The following is an 11,641-nucleotide window of genomic DNA, read 5'->3' as shown; positions in this document are numbered from 1 at the left end:
TGCATTATCATACAATGTTAGCAAAGTTACTCTCACAGCAAGACATATACTTGTATCAAGCAATCTGACCCTGGGATTTGGGCACCTTTTCTTTTCCATTAATATATTCTACTAAATCAGTGGCTTCTGGGTGTTTATTGATAGCATTAGGCCCTCTCTATATGGTCCTTAGGAAGTGAAGCTTTGAATGTTTGCTTCAGGCTCCAGGTGCTCTGCTTTGGGATGTGAGAAGTGTGGTCAGACTCAGTAAATTTGCAGGGCTTGGAAGCTGTTCTCGTGGTTACGCCACAGACAGCAGTGCCTGTGAGACCCAAGTGCTGTAATTCCTTCTTTGGCACAAAGCACAGCGCATGTAAGAGTTCAGCAGCGGCTCCAGAACTGACTCTAATACATCCCCTTGTTTTTCAGCTGATGATGACAAGGTGCTTTTTTCAAAAAAAAAAAAGAAGCCAGAAGTTAAACAGGTGTCCTCAGAGAAGCTGAAGATGGAAATATGTCTCATGTGAGCGATTGTACACACATGGAATGGAGCACACTTTGTTGGGTTTCTCAAGAGGCTGGCAACCTTTCCTATAGGTCATAGGGAGCAGAGCTGCCTTCCTGTTTTTTGCCTTGAATTTCATGGATAAAACATGATATAGTTCTTGATGTTGAACTCCTAAGTACAGAGAGAATAAAGTCCTACAGGACTAGATTTCCCCAGGCTAAGAGGGGGCAATCATATTTGAAAAATCATGGCAGCCAGGTGAAGTTCCTGATGACTGGAAAAAGGGAAATACAACCCCCATTTTCAAGAAGGGGAAAATGGATGACCCGGGGAATTACAGAGCAGTCAGCCTAACCTCTGTGCCTGGCAAAATCTTGGAGCAGATTCTCCTGGAAGGCATGCTAAGGCACATGAAAAACAACAAGGTGCTTGGTGACAGCCAGCATGGCTTCACTAAGGGGAAATCCTGCCTGACCAATTTGGTGGCCTTCTATGATGGGGCTTCAGAACTGATGGACAGGGGTAGAGCAGTTGATGTCATCTACCTGGACTTGTGTAAAGCATTCGACACTGTCCCACATGACATCCTTGTCTCTAAATTGGAGCAACATCAATTTGATAGATGGACCACTTGGTGGATAAAGAACTGTCTGGATGGCCACACGCAAAGAGTTGTGGTCAATGGCTCAATGTCCAACTGGAGACTAGTAACGAGTGGTGTCCCTCAGGGATCGGTGTTGGGACCCGTTTTGTTTAACATCTTTGTTGCTGACATGGACAGTGCGCCCTCAGCAAGTTTGCCGATGACACCAAGCTGTGTGGGTCGGTTGATACACTGGAGGGAAGGAATGCCATCCAGAGGGACCTCGACACACTTGTGAGGTGGGCTGATGCCAACCTCATGAAGTTTAACCATGCCAAGTGCAAGGTCCTACACCTGGGTCGGAGCAATCCCAGGCACAGCTACAGTTTGGGCAGAGAAGAGATTCAGAGCAGCCCTGTGGAGAAGGACTTGGGGGTGTTGGTTGATGAGAAAATGAACATGAGCCTAAGTGTGCGCTTGCAGCCCAGAAAGCCAACCATATCCTGGGCTGCATCAAAAGGAGCGTGACCAGCAGGTCGAAGGAGGTGATCCTGCCCCTCTACTCTGCTCTTGTGAGACCTCACCTGGAGTATTGTGTGCAGTTCTGGTGTCCTCAACATAAAAAGGACAGGGAACTGTTGGAACAAGTCCTGAGAAGGGCCACGAGGATGATCAGGGGACTGGAGCACCTCCCATATGAAGACAGCCTGAGGAAGTTGGGGCTGTTCAGCTTGGAGAAGAGAAGGCTGAGTGGAGACCTCATAGCAGCCTTCCAGTATCTGAAGGGGGACTATAGGGATGTTGGAGAGGGACTCTTCATTAGAGACTGTAGTGACAGGACAAGGGGTAACGGGTTAAAACTTAAACAGGAGAAGTTTAGGTTGGATATAAGAAGGAAATTCTTTCCTGTTAGGGTGGTGAGGCACTGGAATAGGTTGCCCAGGGAGGTTGTGAATGCTCCATCCCTGGCCGTCTTCAAGACCAGCTTGGACGAGGCCTTGGGTGATATGATTTAGCGTAAGGTGTCCGTGCCCATGGCAGGGGGGTTGGAACTAGATGATCTTAAGGTCCTTTCCAACCCTAGCGATTCTATGATTCTATGATTCTAACTCCAAAAAGGCATTCGGGAGCCTATCTTTATTTTGTGATGCCCCAGCTCCAGCTCAATTCAGAGAGAAGTTAACTAACAGCATTTAATTATAGCTGTGCCAAAGGCTTGTGTCAAACAATGTAGGTAAGTCAAAACAGAATAAAAGTCAATTAATATGCTTTTGTGACAACAGTTCCAAATATATTAAACCTACGAATGTATCTATATGTATTACTAAGGTAGTATATGAATAGGGGATATACTTTTCTTGCAACAAATGACTTTCAAATAGAAAATAGTAACCTTGTAGAAGGGGAAAGCATTAACAAATGATTGCAATAAATAAAGCTCTTTAAAAAAATTTCCTGATTGTGCGGACCTTTTCTTTTTCTCATTTTGCTGATGGGTATTTTTATGAGTTACTATTTGAATTGAGTGTAAAATGAGAAATAATAAACCCCCAAGTCTTTCAGAATAACTTAAGTGAAGCCAGATGACAGCTGGGAGATAGCTATGCTGAAACAATAATATTCACTATTAAAGAAATTAATATATAGAAATAATAGTATATATATATAAAAATGTATCTAGAAATAATATACAGCAAGCTATATACAGCACTAGGGAAAACACTGGGGAGAGATAGTATATTTTTTCCAAGCTGTTACATTATCTTCCAAGAGAAGTCACACGCACACATTGTTTGTAATAAAATTGACACATGGAAATAAAAAAGTTCTGTAAAAATTTCAGCATTCAAGGAAAATTATTTCTTGTCCAGTGCATGCACGGACACACATATCACCAACAGGCAACTTTTATTGTTAATATCAGTTTTCCTTGCATTTTAAAAAAAATAAGTACAAATTATTTGAATCATGCCATATTGGTCAAGCTGTTACAGAAAGATAGGATTATTCTGTATAGTTGTATTTTATACACCTGAGCTGATACTGCAAGGAAAATAAGTAAATTTATGTGTTAGGTTAAAATAATAAACATGCAATGCCTTTATGCCCTTTTCTTACTCATTTAACTTCAGAACCAAATTCTATTCTTTCTCTGTAGTATCTGTGCCAGGTACTACAGGGCAAGATGCAAGAACCTACCTGTAGCTTCCTATACGCACTCTTGCCATAGTTTGCAAGTTATGTATTGGCCTAAATCACTGTTCATGGCATTTTGCATGATAAAACCTCAATAATCTTGATGTCTTTATAAATGTCTAGCCCTTCCTTGTGAGTTTTGCTAAGCTGTTGGATTTGGTGACTTCTGGTAGCATTGAGATCCACAGTTCAGTTACTATGGAGAGGTATTTTTGTGTCAGTCCTGGTTTTCACACCTTCAATTTAATTGAATATTATCGTGTTCCTGGGTTGTGAGGTGCAGAGGCAGAAGCTTCTGAGTCACCTTCTTTATTTGATTTACTTGAACATATCTCTTCAGAAAGCAGAACCTTGATCTTTTCTGTCCTTGGTCATACCAGAGGTTTTACAGACCCATAATCACTTTTGTTCTCTTAATCCTTCTGCTTCTGCAGCACACTGTGAGGTACTGATTGCTGTACAGAGCAGCTGCAGAGGGCTGTGTTGTTGCTTCAGACAAAGGAATCAGGACTTTGGTCTTTTTATTCACTTATTTCTCATGCATCCTACCATCTTGCCAATGCTTTATTCACAGCTGCACATTCTTTAGAGACTTCAGTGAAGTTTCTTGTGAAGTATGAATAAAGTATGTAAAATGGTTAACTGTTTAAAAAGAGATATAATTTATTAAAGATATTAATGATAAAGAGACCTATTCACCTTTTTTTGCACCCAGAGTGATTATAATATTGCAAAGAGTTGATGCACACTTTCATCTTTTGCTAAGGTTTAATTTTTTGTGTGTGTTTTTCCTTGTTTTCCTTGTGTTTAAAAGAAATCATCCGTGCAGACAATGAACAATAGTGGTGTAATTACTGAAAACCCAAACTAAACTACAGACAGTAGAAGGAGAGTACTGTCTGGAGGCAGAGGGTACCCTCTGGACTTATTATACACATCTGGGTTACTTACTTTTGTTTTAAGAAACTGCTTAAGTGCCATTTTTGGTCACTTTACAGTGATATTACTGGCATGCTTGATTTGCAGACATATTCTCATGTTAGTGGTTGTACAAAATTATAGAGAGGTGAAAAACATGCCTGACAGTTTCCTAACTATAGAAAAGGTTTTTTATATACCATTTATGTTGCTGTGACTTTGAAGCCAATAGCTAGCTGCACCTCCTGTGAATACTGTTGGTTGGTAACTGTGACTTCCCACTTCAGGTCTAAACCAAAGTCTTAGCAGAGTGGGTGGAAAGAGACAGGTACAAAGTGAAAGCAGCATCTTAATGCAGCAAAAGCTCCAGGCAGTGAGGCAGGATTTGGTATTATTAAATGTGATGGCCAAGGGAATGAGTTGTAACAGGCAAAAGTTAACAAGTATTTGCATCCACCATATACAGTAAACGTCGTATAACATTGTTTTCATATGCCACATCTAATCAGGTGTTTTTCCTGGGAATGTATAGGAGTTGTAAGTTGGGAGTGGTGATGGTTTTCAAAGGTCACTCATTGGTAAGAAAAGTGTTTGGAAAAAGTTGGTCTATTCAGTTGAAATGCGGAGAAATTTCTAGGCAGGTGAAGTGTAGAGGCACTCACAAGACTGTAAACTCAGATTCTGCATTAACAAATCTTACAAGACTTCTGTTTAATAGGTACATCATGGCCAAAAGGCAGTTTTACATCTTTGAAAGATGACATTCTGCTTTCCTGCAGCAATACCTTAGCACCACACATGATCAGGTTCTTCCTGCTGCCTACTGCAAACATGAAAACCCTCAAAACCAAACAGAGCTACAAATGAGTTCTGCAGATGTTGGATTAGGTACAAAATGATGTGACTTGACATGGTTACCCATATGCTTACACAAAAACTGCACAGACGTCTCTTCAAAAACTCTTCCCTGCAAAACCTTCCAAAATCTCCATTTTGCTCAGTCCATACTGATACTTTCTGTAGAAGGAGTGGATTTTTTTTCATAAATTGGCTGGAATCACCATAATGACTCTCAGCATGCAATAATATTTTCCCCTTGGAGTTTGGAGAGTAAGAGTTAGGAGAGCTCAAATCCTGTATTATTCTGGGCAGCTGTAAAAGAAAGTATTCTGGATTTGATCAAGAGAAATTACTTGAGTGTGTATTTTAGATTGAAAGTGTTCACAAAACCAAAGTGATCTAAATTGCAACTATCATAGTTGTTCACAAGATTTTATAGAAGGGGCAAACCTATTACTAAAAAGTATGAACACCCCCACCTTCCACCCCTTGTTTACTATCTTTGCACTTCTTATAGGAAACTGATTAGTATACCTTTTATTGCTAGGAAGTGAATCAAGCCCTTGTTTAATTCACGTAGGGATCGGAATACTGCCACTGCAGTGTTATCTATCAAATTTCAATGGAACAGCTATTGAGTATATATAAACTGTCCAGGTAACCCTTAGTTTAGGCATTCTGGTTTTTATAGTATTTTTCATTGGTAGCTGACTTGTTAAAGCCTAAAGGGAAGCTCTGCATGTTGCAATAGAGACAGCATTCAAAAATACTTCCAGTCAAGAATAATGTAAAAAGAGGGTAAGGGAAAGATAATATACATTATTGTTGTGGTTTAAACCCTAGCCAGACAGCTTGTTCACTCACTCCCAGTGAGTGGTGATGGGCTGAGAGCAATCGAGTCCACCCCTCCCCGCCCCGGGACTCTCCCCTTCCCTGCTCCCAGAGGAACAGGGAGGAGGATCGAAAGAGTGCAACTCCCACGGGTTGAGACAAGAACAGTCCAGCAACCAATGTACAACACAAATCACCACCGCTACCACCAACGACAACAATGATAAGAGAAAATAACAAGGGAAGAGAATACAATACCACCGGCCAAGAAACGAGTCCCACCCGCAAGCCAGTGTCCTTCCGAGTAACTCCCAGTTACCCCCCACCCCGGGCATGACGTGCTGTGGTATGGAATACCTCCCTGGCTAGCCTGGGTCAGGTGCCCCGTCTCTGCTTCCTCACAGCTTCCCCTCCTCCCTGTCAGAGCATGAGCCTCAAAAAGTCCTTGGTCAGGGTAAACATCACTTAGCAACAACCGAAAACATCGGTATCACCAGCACTGTTCCCAGGCTGGAAGTCAAAACACAACACTGCACCAGCTACCATGAAGGGGAAACATGACTGCTACTGCTGAACCCAGGACAACTATCAAGAATGTAAAAAACTTACTGTCTTTAGAGAAAGGAAGACATAATGTATATACAAGTTGTGGCTTAAACTCTCATTTATTGCTTTGATTTCTACATTAAAATCAAGGACATATCTAAGTACTGCTTTTACTGAAACTTAGGGGTATCATGTTAGAGGCTGAGAATATTGTCTAGAGCTGCAGTATAAATGTGCTGCATTCACAGCAATTACAAAACTGTAATGCTTTTCCTTCTAGCATGGAGTGATCCTGGAGATGCACTTTCTCCATTTTTAACACAGCTTATATTTTCTTTTGATTCCTGTAATAGGAAACACAGCAATGATGTTTATCTCCTGAACATGACATAGCAAATGGTAAAAGCAAACATCCATGGCTATGGAAATACTATCCTACCTGAAACACCAGTTATTCATGTTCTGTGACTCAGTGTTAAATTTATCCTTATCCTTGGCAGGCAATTGCATTCTTTCCACTAGAGACTGACAAGGTGGTTTGCATTTCTGGTGCTTTTACTTCATCTCCTCTCCAAACAAGCAGCAAATTTCAGCACCTGTTATCGCTGTTAGGGGCTTTCCATTACTTACATGAAAATGAAAGGAGAGAAGGAAGAGGAAGGTATTTGGAAAAGGGGGGGGGAGAAAAAAAATAAAATTGAAGCTGTAGGGCAAGTAATTGCACTTTTCTGAGTAGAGCACTTCAGATGTGTCATAAATGGGGTTAAATAAAACTAAATGTTAAGAACCATACTAAATACGATGTGTTCTGTAATTTTATGGTTTAATCTCTTTGGTTCTTTCTGGGAAGTACACCATATTTCATGATTATTACTATTGATTATACCATGACTGTTACCATTGATACCATAATTATTACCGGTGACAGCTGTCATTTGTTGGTAGCTCCTCCCAAAGTGCTGAAGGTGATCAGATAAACAAGCCTACTCCCCTGCTATTACCACTTCTCACTTGCTCTGTTGCATGGTTCCCTTTCTGCCAGAATGCTCTTCTCTGACCACCATACGCCAGTATTAAATTAGGAAATTGATTAAATAAGGAAATGCCACTTCTATGCATGAAATCTTTATAGACAATGAAGTATTGACTCACTGATATGTTTCTACTTTAAAATACATACATTGAAGAATTGTAAACATCTGCTCTCTTAAATATCATAAGTATTTTCCTCCAGAAGCCTTTGTAACTTTTCTGTAGAAAGATCCTTGTGTCAGATGGGGAATGGCTATAGACCAGTTATTTTTGAGATAAAATAATAATGCTTAATATTTTTTTCAGAATCCATCATCAATCTGTCACTTTGAAAAATAAGAAATTAAATTAATTATTCTCTTATTGATTCCCCTTTGCCAGATTCATTAGATTATCCCTGCATAACCCCCCAAACACCCGCCTGGGTAAAACTTGCAGGAAAATGCACTGCCTCCACCAAATGACTCATTTATATTTCATTGTTTTAAGAGGTATTCTCTGTAAATGTTTAATAGATGATGTATATATCTAGATGAATATGGAAACAGAAAACTTACAAGAACCTCGATTGCAAACTTCCATGGTTCCTGAGAAGATGAACATTTTTAATCAGAAGGGAATTAGCAGATCACTCCTAGCAGCAGGTGATCAGATTTTTACAAATTGTGAGTAACTCTAAAAGTACTAACAGCTGTCCAAATACCTATCATTAACAAAAAGCATGAATTAGTAAATACTTGCAAACAAGACTGCAGCAGCGGTTCACCTGTATTCTTGCAAATTAGTCTTATTAGTCACATCCAACAGCATTAGGCACAAGTTCTATTATGTGAATTAAAATTGTATTTTTATCTTATGATGTGGAACAGAGGAGGGGGTCATGTATTTCTTCCATGCTTCTAGTATTTGACAGCAAAATCTTTGACTATTTGTTGGCTGTTTCTTTACATTTCAGTTGCTTTGGAGAGATCGGTTTCTTATTTACATCAAGGATGAAGACAGCTACAAAGTACAGCCATAGTAACTCACAGTGTAGAGACCCAGGAAGAATTTCATGCGCTAACTGATATGAAATCTAAATATTAAACTTTTAAGCATACAGGGGCCATCAAAATTATTTTAACTGGAGTGTAAACTGTTGAAAAGCTAAATCTCTTCAGGGAACCATGTAAATTTGCATTGCAATAGCCTGTTTCCTGAGGTCTCCTTGGGGAGCATAGAGGATTTATAAGAAGGCTGTATTTTTTGTAGTTACACCACCTTTACTAGCTGCACAAAATCCCTTCCTGAATAGCTATGTTCCATAAAAGCAATTACAAAAAATTCTGAGATTCTTATTTTCATTTCCTTTAACAGTTCTGTAGACACAACTTCTCTTTAGCAAGTAACCAGAGCATTCAGTGCTAGAGAACACTATGAATGAGCCTGCATGTTTATTTATACTGAGGATATATGGAAAATGCTGTTATGTTTTCATGCATGCTGTATGCTACTCAATTGCAAAAATCTGTGTAATTTTATAAGAATTACTAAAAAGTGCATAAGAATATTTATTTGTCTGCATGTGTTGGGTGGAACACACAAAGGGAAATACTGGAAGTCTTCAGGGGAAACACTTTTTGAGAAGGGACTGGCTACATAAGACCACGCAGACCAGAGATTTGATTTCTACTCTTTCCTAGTGCTGCCGTTTAGTAACGTGGTACTCTTATCAGTACAGGAAACAAGGTGTTTTCTTTCAAAGCAACTACACAATAAGAGAGAGCAAAACCTGACCTCACTTCTCGGCCACAGCGTTGAGATGAACTGCAGTTCTGACCTATTACTCCGCAGTTACAATTGTCTGCTGTAATGGTACCACTTTGAGGTTTAGAGAAGTTAATTTCTTTCTGGTTATAGACCTTGTTACTTCAGGGGTAAGCCAGCATGAAGATTGAATGAATGCATGTGAATGAGCAAAGACAAGGTATGTGATCAAGTCATCATTGTAGGTAGTTAGGGCCTGGAGGCCGGAAGATATCGCGTTGTATGGAAAGATAGAGCCCCCCCTGTTTAATAGCCAATAGTATGTAGCTTGTGATGTAAGCAGACGGAAGTGACGCTGTAAACCCAGAGTATATAACGCTGTGTTGCGAAGTAATAAACGCCATTTGCCGTCCACCACACTGGTGTCTGTGAGCTGATGGCCCGAGCGGCCTGGGGTTGGTCGCCGTGCCGTTCCTGAACCAGGTCGCCACGCCTTGAGAAGGCAACAAGTGGTGCCGAAACCCGGGAAACTCACCTGGACGGGTGAACAGCGGCCGGAGCGGCAGGACCAGCCCGGCGGGGAGGATGCTCCCGGAGCAACAAGGAGGATGGAAGCCCTTGTGAAGGTCGTATCACAATTACATAAACAGTGGGGTATTGATTGCAAGTCTAAAGATTTTTCTCTCGCTGTTGCGAGACTCTTGCAAATCGGGGTCATTGACCAGCCGGTGGATATACTCCACCCTGAAGTGTGGGATAAATGTACTAAAGCGCTAGCTGAGGAGACAAAGTCCTCGGGTTGTGGGAAAAACCTTAAGTCATGGGGAAAAGTCGAACAGGCCCTGCAGAAAGCAATACAAGCGCAGGAGACCTGGAAGGCAGCAGAGAGCTGTCTATTGGCCACCCCCAAATTGGGAGTCGGGGTGGCCACACAAACTTTGCACTTCCCAGACCTCGGCGATTCTGCTGAGCCTAAAGATCTGCAAGAGGGCGGCATGCCTCCCCAGTCCCCGAACTCCAACTCGCTTGTGGAGGCACAAGAACGAGCTAAATCTTTCTGGGGAGGGTTAGTCGAGGAGGCCAGAGGCGTTGAAGAAAAGGTAGAGTCTAGAGAACCTTGCGTTAGACCACCGCCCTATGCGCTCAAGATGGCGCCAAGCGGAAACGGGGAAGGGCGGGCCGAAGGTGTCTATGGCGGGAATAGTGAGGAGGTGCTGGCAGTGTGCAAGGGGGAGGGGAACGAGAAGAAGGACAAAGGAGGGGACGGCCAAAAAGAGAAGGAAAAAGTGAGTGGAACGTGGAGGGCCAATCAAAGCGGCCGTCCGGGAAAATGCCCTTGCTGGGCACACACCCCGCCGAGTAGTGGGCGGGGTGGGCGGGGCGAACAAGATGGGAGGAACAAACGCAGAGGGCGGAACAAACCCGCCCACAGGAGAAGCGGGCGGGGCCGAAGCCCGACAAAAAGACACCACAAACCGGAAGTAACTAGCCAGTCGAGCTCTGACTCTGGGTCCGATACCAGCTGGGATGAGTGGTCCGCAACTGATTCAAGCTCGGAGGAGGAGGCAAGGAGAGTCGATACAATAAAAAGCCAAAACACTTCTACCCAAAATGAACCGAAAACACAAGAAGTAAACACCCCATTCAGCAACTGGGAAGAAATAAAAGCTGAGTGTGCTGGTTGTGTTTCCTCAACCACGCTAGCATACCCAGTCCAAGTAACGAATGGGGGGCAGAGAATTTATTCGCCAGTAAACCCTAAAGATATACATGCGATTGTTAAGGCGATCGCGGATAAAGGACTTAACTCTACCATGGTATCCACCCTCTTAGATAGTGTCTTTGGGGGAGGTGATATGCTCCCATTTGATATAAAGTAAACTTGTAGAATGATCTTTGATGGGGCAGGGATGATTGTTTTTAAGGAAGAATGGGAAAATAACTGTGTGAAACAATTAGCTAAAGTGACCGGGCCAGATCACCCACTGCATGGCTCCAACATCCAGCGATTGATGGGCTCAGATCCAACAATGATCACCCCCCAAGCACAGGCCCAAGGCCTGCGGCCCCATGAAGTTATGATAACCACTCATGCGGCCAGAGAAGCTATTCACGCTGCCTCTAGAGTCATTGCCGCGCCAACACCTTGGTCTACGATTAAACAAAATGAAGGCGAGAGTTTTACTCAATTTGTAGATCGCCTTCAGGCAGCGGTTGATTCTTCAATCCTGCCTGCGGTAGCAAAAGGCCTGGTCATTGCATTTTGTTTACGACAGCAATGTAATTCTACAACCAAAGAGATTTTACGGTCCCTGCCAGCGGGAGCAAGTCTAGCAGACATGATCAAACATGTTACAAGGGAAGAGCATTTAGCCCCGATTCAAGTTGCTGTCCACACTGCGGTGGCTGAGGTCATGACATGTTTTAAATGCGGCCAGGCGGGCCACGTGGGAGCGAATTGT

General features: G+C 42.2%; 3 long non-coding RNA genes across 4 annotated transcripts in view; 2 read left to right on the top strand and 1 right to left on the bottom strand.

The window, feature by feature from the left end:
* Positions 1 to 5,217: 5,217 nt before the first annotated feature.
* LOC134164761 (uncharacterized) lies at positions 5,218 to 8,093 on the bottom strand. 2 transcript variants are annotated; one of them, XR_009965241.1, is made up of 4 exons: positions 7,991 to 8,093; positions 7,582 to 7,652; positions 6,841 to 6,970; positions 5,218 to 5,336 (listed from the first exon to the last, which is right to left on the bottom strand). It is a non-coding gene; the product is annotated as an uncharacterized LOC134164761 (long non-coding RNA). The 2 variants fall into 2 exon arrangements; XR_009965240.1 differs by lacking the exons at positions 7,582 to 7,652; positions 7,991 to 8,093 and adding an exon at positions 7,321 to 7,459.
* LOC134164759 (uncharacterized) lies at positions 5,384 to 8,062 on the top strand. Its single transcript, XR_009965239.1, has 3 exons — positions 5,384 to 5,851; positions 6,449 to 6,800; positions 7,966 to 8,062. It is a non-coding gene; the product is annotated as an uncharacterized LOC134164759 (long non-coding RNA).
* A 1,241-nt stretch (positions 8,094 to 9,334) lies between the features above and the next one.
* Positions 9,335 to 11,641, top strand: part of LOC134164758 (uncharacterized) — a 32,096-nt gene continuing 29,789 nt past the window's right edge. The window contains exon 1 of the long non-coding RNA XR_009965238.1: positions 9,335 to 9,399. This is a non-coding gene — a long non-coding RNA (uncharacterized LOC134164758). The remainder of the gene's footprint in view (positions 9,400 to 11,641) is intronic.

This window comes from Pezoporus occidentalis, unplaced genomic scaffold (assembly GCF_034315485.1).
Source record: "Pezoporus occidentalis ecotype Australia unplaced genomic scaffold, CSIRO_AGI_Poc_V1 ctg224, whole genome shotgun sequence".
Classification (NCBI taxonomy): Eukaryota; Metazoa; Chordata; class Aves; order Psittaciformes; family Psittacidae; genus Pezoporus; species Pezoporus occidentalis.
The sequence above is the reverse complement of the archived record's forward strand: the minus strand, read 5'-3'. Positions and strand labels throughout refer to the sequence as shown.